We start from the raw sequence: 8,895 nt of genomic DNA, 5'->3' as shown, positions 1-8,895 counted from the left end.
GAAAGCTTAAAAAGACTGGGTTGTTCTCACTGGAAAAACAAGGCTGACAGGAGACCTGATAGAGGTCTCCAAAATTCTGAGAGGCATAGATAGGGTGGATAGTCAGAGGCTTTTTCCCAGGGTTGAAGGTTCAATTACAAGGGGTGTTAAGACGGTTCTACCGTCCCCGTGTTCGTTTTCGGAGGAATGAGACACCGGGTCAGATTCTAAGAAACAGACTGCTTTATTCGAGAGAGAATCGGTTACAGCTAGACATTTGTCCAGCTGGAGAAGGCGTTCTGCCCCTTTGTTCTAAGTTGTTTATTCTTATACCCCCCTTATCCCTGCACCGTTCCCTTATTTGGTAACGAACGGTTTTTACAGTTTGTCATTGGCCCCAGTCTCTTATCAGTGTTTGACCATGCCGTATTTGGCTATCAGCTAGCTCAACTTGTTATATGCCAGATGGCCCCCTTTGTTCTTTTTTCTCAAGTTTTACTGCTCCTTCAGTACTTTTCAACTGGTTCAGTTATCTCCCTCAGACCTCGTGTCTGTTACCCCCTCTGGGGCCTCCTGGGCACTTCAGCCTGAGAGCTACTTCTAGCTAACATTTTAGTGTTACATCCATCTCACATTTGCCCGAGTGTTAATCCTACCTAACATTCCCCCTCTTGGCCTCAGAGAGGCCACAAATACAGCAAACGCGCGCAGCAGTCAGGGCCTGGCGGGTCGGTGAGTGCCCCTTCGTCACTCATTTGCGAGACCGACCACTTGGCGTTACCCGGCTTGTCTGACTCTATGGAGACACAGTTATAAGGGAAAGGAATCCCTAAGCAGCATACAAGTACACAAAGCATTCCACGCCGCAAAATCCCTACTCTATGCGCCTCTCCAGCTCGCATACAACCGTTAGGGCACAAGAAGCAGTGAAATAATACATAACAGATGTAAGCACTTAAAAGTTGTAAACATATACAAAAAGCCACCTCAAAACCAACAAAACGATTAATGAGTATGATAACAAAAGCGAAGAGAACCAGAGGAAAACACAAAGTGGATGAGTTAGGACGCCTGCAGAATGAAGCTCTGCTGTCCAACGAACACCCAATTGTACAACCTCCCAGTAAAGTCGGTCGTATTATACCATGACACCTTAAAATAAAATTTCAAACTACTGACATAGTGTCAAATCTTTTTGCAATAGGATTCAATGAGCTCTCCTTCCTTCCTCAAGGGTTGTTGTTAAGTCGGTTCTGGAAAATGACACAAAACTGGCATTTTCCTTCGTCAAAAATACAGTGAATACAATGTCAAACTGCTGGGTCCACGATTTTCCTTATATCAAGCTGCTTTGCAAGCCAGAAACTTGACCAGATTCCCGACACAGATACAAAAGCCAGGCATCTGCTAAAACCACATGACCACAGGCCATTATTCTGAAGGTCAATGCACGACTGTGCCTGTCTTAGGTTGTCCCTCACTCGAGGAATCTTACCCGTCATTGGCTAACCAGTCACCTTCACTTGACCAATAAAAACCCACATCCATTTTACAGCTGTCAAGTACGGACACGGGCAGTGGTAACTGGCTTATTATTGTGAACAGTGGCCATCGAGACCAATCGAAGCCATTTAGGAATACCAGATGATGGCTAGGAAATCTCTTGAGTGAACAATAGTCTCTTGAGTCTCGAGGCATATAGCACTTCACAATCTCTAACTGCAGCATAAAAGCACAAATTTACCTGTTGTCAATTTGAACGGGAAAGAGAGAGAAAAAATACACAACTAGGGGGTCTCTGCACCTCAGCCCTCACATTCTGAGGCCCTAATATGGGAAGGATTAGAAATGAGAGATACAGTTATAAAGTAAAATCATAAGTTGTCCCGTGCTTCCCTCGCAGGCATATCTCCTCCATTCCCTCTGATACCGATCCCGTAATCTTCCCATCGGGTGCCTCCATCACAGGCTCCTCTAGCACCGCTGCCTGGTATGCGGGTGGGGGGTTATCCTTTCCCGTCAGGGCATGGTCGATCGTATGTGTCACAAGCGTCCTGATACATGGTATACAACAACAACCACAGGTAATAAAGATAGCAACAGAAATGCATAAACCAAGGGCCAGCTGTCCCAGCACAGCTCCCCATCTACCGAATGTGCTATTCAGCCAATCTATCACTGGGTTTTTTTTTACCCCTGACTGCTCAGAAATGATGCCAGTTGTCGTTCCCCTCCATGTCGTTATCAAAAATCATAAGCGGAATGGCTCTTTCTTCCCTTTTTAGATCAGGACACCCCCGCCCAAAATGCCCTATCCTTCCACAATAATGGCATCCTGCCTGTGGAGACCTTCGTCTCTGCCCCTGTCACTCAAACTCTCTATCAAATGCTCCTCCATGTCTCTCCCTACTCCCTTCCTTCCCTGCCCTACATGCTATCACTCGCTGCTCCGGTTGCTCACTTTTGGCTGCATTCTTCTCCTAATTACCTCATCAACCGCAGCTACCATCATTTACGCTTTCTGTTCCTGTCACTCGTCCTCTCTCTTTACAAACACTTTCTGTGCCCCTCCTAACAATTCATTTAATGGATTTATCCCACTTCACCCTTCTATTTTCCGTATCTTTCCCTATACAGCATCCCCATATAAGTCTCCTTTCTCCCGCAGTAAATAGTAACATTCAAAATAGACATTAACTCAGCCCACAAATACAGACTGGGCCTCAAAAATAAATTAACTTGTTCTGACAATCCTATCGGATTCTCAACCAGGACCGTCATTTCCTTTTAAATGTTCCGACCTCCCCACTGGTGAGGGGAACACACACAAACCCAATCTCCTTGTCCCCTATCAACACTTCCCGAAGGGGACAAGTCGTTATGTTCTTCCCTGTCTCTTTCTTTTAAGAAATTTTCCAATGTTCCTATCTTCTCATATGCTCAAACACCAATTTATCAATTCATGCTTGACTACCTTTAATGTCTGTAACTAACTTGTAAGCATATTCATATATTTACGTCCATTTATTCAGTGTTTAATATTTAAAATGTAAAATGCATACAGTTCCCAATTTTGAAATCCACTGTAACCGTCCAGATTTAGTACCTTAATTTAGATCCAAAATTAGTTTTCTTATGTACTCCTGGTCAATCATTACTCAATTAAAATACTTTAGGTCGTAAAAATAATCAGAGCTGTCTTACAACAATTTGTCAATTCAAGTTTAAAAACTTCTAACGCATGCACAATGGTCGAATCCAAGGTCACAGATAATAACCATGGAAACTTTCGTTTCATACAACTACCCACTGTCGAACGAAACTTCGACTGTCCTTCATAAATTGCTTTTATGTAAAAATAAAAGAGGTTAGTAAGAAAAGTAGTTAGGGAGTCATGACTCATAAAAGAACAGGAGTTATTAGCCTTAAAAAATCATGTTAAGATCACATAAAAAGAAATCACTTTAAACAGCAGTCCCGGAATTCAAGCTCTAGAAACAAAAACAAGAATTCAATCACCAAACAAACAGATGCATCTAAATGATGTTAAACAACCATAACAATCACATCCAAAACAGTCCCGGGACTTACGCCCTAGGTGACAAGACTTAAACATTCAATCACTATCAAACAGATGAATTCAAGCCAGAGCACAAAGTGTTAAACTGCCTGTTAGCAGAGAAGCTTTCAGCCAGTCTCTCTCTTTTACACAGACACACCGCTGACGCACGCAGCAATAGCTTTTTCTCTCTCTTTGGGCAACAATACAGACTTTTACAAACACAGAAATACTTATACACACACAGATTTTTACATACCCAGAGACTCTATCTTTCTCATAAACAGACTCCCTCTCACACACACACAGTCGCTCTGTCCGGAACTCTGTCTGTCTCTGTCCCCTCGTACCGTTGCGTCCGTTATTATGTCAGCGCAGTGGAAGCTTCCCAGTCCCCAAGTCCGTCAGCGCGTGGGTTTATACTCCCGTAACCCCAGTACCCGTGTCTTACACTATCCCCCGACCAAACTCCCGTTCCGGGAGCCGTGCGGTCCGTAAGCCACAATCGCCTCGCCTCCTACCTCCAGGATTTTGAAATTGCAGAGCTGTTTCCACGCACACCTGGAGAAATCACCGACTCACCACCAGGAGAGAAAACGAATGAAAGAATAGTACTCACCGATTCTAGGACTTTCAATCTGCAGTGATGTTCCAAAGCACACCTAGACGGTTCCCTTGTCTAACAATAGGAGGCTACAAACATATGCCTCACCGTCTCCAGGACTTTCAAATTGCAAGGCTGTTTTAACGCACACCTAGAGGATTCACTTTTATAAACATAAGAGACCAAAAATAAATAACTCACTGTCCAATACCTCCGGCTTATCCGGGATGACCAACACACCTAAAGAACTCACACTTAGAACAAGCGATTCTCTGTCGTCTACTCACGTCTGCAATTTAGGTTGGCAAAGGTATTCGAGACGTCGGAACAACTACTAATTTAGAGTGGTCAATGCCTACTGGAGACCTTTGTACAAAAGGCGTCCCCGTACCCAGTTCAGAATGGCCGGCCGCCCGGCGGCTCTCAACCCCTGCCAACAAACGTGTCTCCGTTCCCTCCGCACGTCAGGGGTCACCATCTGTTAAGACGGTTCTACCGTCCCCGTGTTCGTTTTCGGAGGAATGAGACACCGGGTCAGATTCTAAGAAACAGACTGCTTTATTCGAGAGAGAATCGGTTACAGCTAGACATTTGTCCAGCTGGAGAAGGCGTTCTGCCCCTTTGTTCTAAGTTGTTTATTCTTATACCCCCCTTATCCCTGCACCGTTCCCTTATTTGGTAATGAACGGTTTTTACAGTTTGTCATTGGCCCCAGTCTCTTATCAGTGTTTGACCATGCCGTATTTGGCTATCAGCTAGCTCAACTTGTTATGTGCCAGATGGCCCCCTTTGTTCTGTTTTCTCAAGTTTTACTGCTCCTTCAGTACTTTTCAACTGGTTCAGTTATCTCTCTCAGACCTCGTGTCTGTTACCCCCTCTGGGGCCTCCTGGGCACTTCAGCCTGAGAGCTACTTCTAGCTAACATTTTAGTGTTACATCCATCTCACATTTGCCCGAGTGTTAATCCTACCTAACAGGGGGCACAGGTTCAAGGTGCGAAGGGGAAGTTTAAGGGAGATGTGCGAGAGAGGTTTTTCATCCTGAGGATGGTAGGAGCCGGAAGAGATGGTGGAAGTAGGAATGTTGGCAAGATTTAAGAGGAGAAAGTGAGGACTGCAGATGCTGGAGATCAGAGCTGAAAATGTGTTGCTGGAAAAGCGCAGCAGGTCAGGCAGCATCCAAGGAACAGGAGAATCAACGTTTCGGGCATGAGCCCTTCTTCACTTTCCTCATTCCTGAAGAAGAGCTCATGCCCAAAATGTCGACTCTCCTGTTCCTTGGATGCTGCCTGACCTGCTGCGCTTTTCCAGCAACACATTTTCAACATTTAAGAGGCATCTGGATGGTGACACGAATAAGGAACAGAGGAATATGGACCAAATAAAGGCAGAAGGTTTGCTTTTTAGTTTAGTTAGAGCATGATGATGGACACAGGCTTGGAGAACTGAAGGGACTGTTTCTGTACTGTCATTCCCTTTTAAACTTTGTATCTGTTGAACACCCACCTCATCAATTCCCTTCAATATTTGGTATCCCTCTATCAGATGACCCTGAGAGATTGGCAAAGGAAGCGAGGTTGACCATGAGCTGGTGTGGGAGGATGGTGGACGGAGGGTTTGGATTGGTGGCTGGGTGGGGGGAGTGGGGCAAGAGCTCCAGTGAGTGAGTTTACGCACCCACCCCCTCCACCCCCACACCCAGCCTTGATAGGATGGTGGTTGCATTAGTGTGAACGTTGGCAGGGTAAAGGGCGGAGTGGGGGGGTAAGTGAGGGTGGGAGTGCTCTGGCCATGTGCCAACCCCAGGCTGTATATTAACTCGGCTCAGCTCAGTGTCGACGTGGCTATTGCTGGGTACCTGCACACTCTGAACCCAGACCAGAGACATCTCTACTACCAGCTACAGGGGCCAGGACCTGGAACGACCTCAAGCTAATCTCATGGAGCTGATTGTGGTAAGTTTGAACAGGGGCACAGCTCTGTTTGTACCAGTGAAGCAGTTTCCAGGCTGACACACTGGGTTCGGTCTGGGCAGAGTATTCCAGGCTGCTGGTGTTAACAACATCCCTGTCAGCTCCAGTAGACACCCCCATGGGGACAGTGCTCAGAATCCCTGAACAGCAAGAGAGCTGGCGGGGTGGGGGTGGGGATCCACTCAGGGTCTCCTGTCTGACACAGGAGTGGGGATCCCAGTCTGACAGACTCCCACTTCCAGAGGGACTTGGGGATAAGGGGAATGTGGGCTGGGGATCCCAGTCTGACAGACTGCCTCTTCCCGAGGGAGTCGGGGATCGCAATATGGGCTGGGGATCCCAGTTGAACAGCCTCCCTCTTCCCGAAGGGATTAATCTGGGAAGTGACCCTTGGATCAGGCTGAAGACTTGGAGACCCATGTTCCATTACCTTTCAACGAGGGCACACTCACATCATCCCAGCTTTTTCCACAGATCCTTCCTTCCCCCAACTCTGTCTCCACATCTCCCTGTTATCCCATGGCCAGGAATTTCAGTCTGACTGGGCTTTAGTTGGGGTGAGGGTGGTGGTGGTGGTGGTGGGCTGTGCCCTGAGTTAATGCATCTCCTCTTGCTTGTTCCCTGGCTCATTCCCACCAAACCAGACAGAAACTGGTGGCGTCTGTCTCCCTGCTGTTCCTGCTTTTTCACCAGGATGAACCTGCCTGTTTCTCCGCACCCCAAAACATGACTTGTACAGATAATGGCGTCGCGTATCCGCTGGGAGCAAATTGGACAAATCCCGACTGTATGACATGTTACTGCACACCCGGAAGGATGGACTGCTGTTCCACGTGAGTGATGGTCTGCTGCTCCACCCCGACTGGGACCCCATTCTCAGCACGCACACACACACACACAACACACACACGCACACACACACACACACCATGGGGAGGACGGTAAATGGACAGGAGCACAGTCAGGCCATGGGGAAGGGTCACACTCCAAACACCAAACACCTCCTCCCCCACCCTCAGCCCAGGGGGCAATCCCAATGTCGGGCTGGGAGGTGGGGGGTGGGGAAGGGAGAATCCCAGAAAGCAGACAAGGGATGGGGAGAGCAGCAAGGCAGAGGAATACTGGGGTCAGAGTCAACAGCAAGTGGGGGTGAAGGATGGAGGATGGGGAGCATGGGGCTGAGGGAGGTGGGAGTCATAATGATGGGAAAGACGGTGAGGAGGGAGAGGGGAATGGGAGGGAGGTGTAAAAGTGGGTTGGGGACAGATGTGAAGTGGTCTGGTGCAGTGACCACCAGCCAGTATCCTTTTGATCCATTGCTGCTGTATGATCTGCAGGGTCCACAAGCCGGTAGGCTTCCCAGAGGACTGTGTTGCAGTTTTCCATAAGGATGAGTGTCGCTACCGTGTGCACAAGGTGGACGACAACTCAGTGGAATGTGAAGTGCACAGCGGAGTCCTGCAATGAAGCTGATCATCGTTTCAGTTTCTCAGTGGAGAGGGACATCCCAACACCAGGGGGCAGCATGGCCCTTCTGAAGATATTTGATTGTCAATAAACTCACTGCATCGTGCTCAAACTTTCTCTGCTTCGCAGTTCATCAAGAAGTCTTCATGTTGGGGTGGTCAGAAGAGAGCGTGTGGAGAGTGGGTGGAGGAGAGAGAATGCGGTGTAAGGAGAGTGAATGACGGAGAGCATGCACATGTGGGGAGAGAGAGAGAGAGAGAGAGAGAGACACACACACACACACACACACAGAGTGTGGTGGGGGGAGAGAGTGCATGTGAGCGGGCAGAGAAAGAGACAGTGAGTACACAGGGTGAGGAGAGGGAGAGCATGATTGGGGAGGTAAGGGGACATAGAGAGAAAGGGAGAGTGTTGTTGGTGGTGAGGGTTGGGGAAAGAGAGAGAGCACAAGAGGAGAGAGAGCATGTTGGGGAGGTGCGATATTCTTCATGTTGGGAATGGTGGCAACTATATTCCAAACTCCAGGTCTGTTTTTCTCAGGAGTTGCTGAGAAGTAATTCCATGATGATTTGGCTTCAGGAGGGGATGAGGTGCAGGGGATAGTGTCCTGGTGCAGCCTAGGCACTGGAGGATGGCCAGGTATTCTGTGTGCCAGGCCTGAGTCAGTGAGTGGCAGTAAATCAGAGGCTGTTGCTGCTTTAGGTGCAACACCTTTCGGAGAGAGCCTCAGCTGAGTTACGTGCTCCAGTGTGAGGGAGTGAGGGTCAGATCGTCACAGAGTCAGAGAAATGCACAGCACCGAAACAGACTCTTTGGTCCAATTAGTCCATGCGAACCAGATATCCTCAATTAATCTCGTCCTATTTGCCAACACTTGGCCCATATCCCTTTAAACTCTTCCTGTTCATTGACCCATCCACGTGCCTTTTAAACGTTGTCATTGTAACAGCCTCCACTACTTCCTCTGGCTTTGCCTATTTATCCTATCCATGCCCCTCGGAATTTTGTAAACCTCTCTAAGGTCACCTCTCAGCCTCCGACACTCTAGGGAAAACAGCCCTAGCCTGTTCAGCCTCTCCCCATCCCTCAAACCCTCCAACCCTGGCAACGTCCTTGTAAATCTTTTCTGATCCATTTCAAGTTTCACAACATCTTTCCGATGGGAAGGAGACCAGAATTGCACGCAATATTCCAGCAGTGGCCTAACCAATGTCCTGCACAGCCGCAACATGACCTCCCAAATCCTGTACTCAATACTCTGACCAATAAAGGAAAGCATATCAAACGCCGCCTTCACTATCCTGTCTACCTGTG

The 8,895-nt window shown here is 47.9% G+C and overlaps 2 long non-coding RNA genes across 2 annotated transcripts; one reads left to right on the top strand and one right to left on the bottom strand.

Moving 5' to 3' along the window:
* Positions 1 to 204: 204 nt before the first annotated feature.
* LOC132836876 (uncharacterized) lies at positions 205 to 5,112 on the bottom strand. Its single transcript, XR_009647404.1, has 2 exons — positions 4,158 to 5,112; positions 205 to 2,033 (listed from the first exon to the last, which is right to left on the bottom strand). It is a non-coding gene; the product is annotated as an uncharacterized LOC132836876 (long non-coding RNA).
* An 812-nt stretch (positions 5,113 to 5,924) lies between these two features.
* Positions 5,925 to 7,683, top strand: LOC132837002 (uncharacterized). The gene is made up of 3 exons (XR_009647424.1): positions 5,925 to 6,096; positions 6,759 to 6,947; positions 7,452 to 7,683. It is a non-coding gene; the product is annotated as an uncharacterized LOC132837002 (long non-coding RNA).
* Positions 7,684 to 8,895: the final 1,212 nt, after the last annotated feature.

The sequence above is a fragment of the Hemiscyllium ocellatum genome, chromosome 48 (assembly GCF_020745735.1).
Source record: "Hemiscyllium ocellatum isolate sHemOce1 chromosome 48, sHemOce1.pat.X.cur, whole genome shotgun sequence".
Lineage (NCBI taxonomy): Eukaryota > Metazoa > Chordata > Chondrichthyes > Orectolobiformes > Hemiscylliidae > Hemiscyllium > Hemiscyllium ocellatum.
The sequence above is the reverse complement of the archived record's forward strand: the minus strand, read 5'-3'. Positions and strand labels throughout refer to the sequence as shown.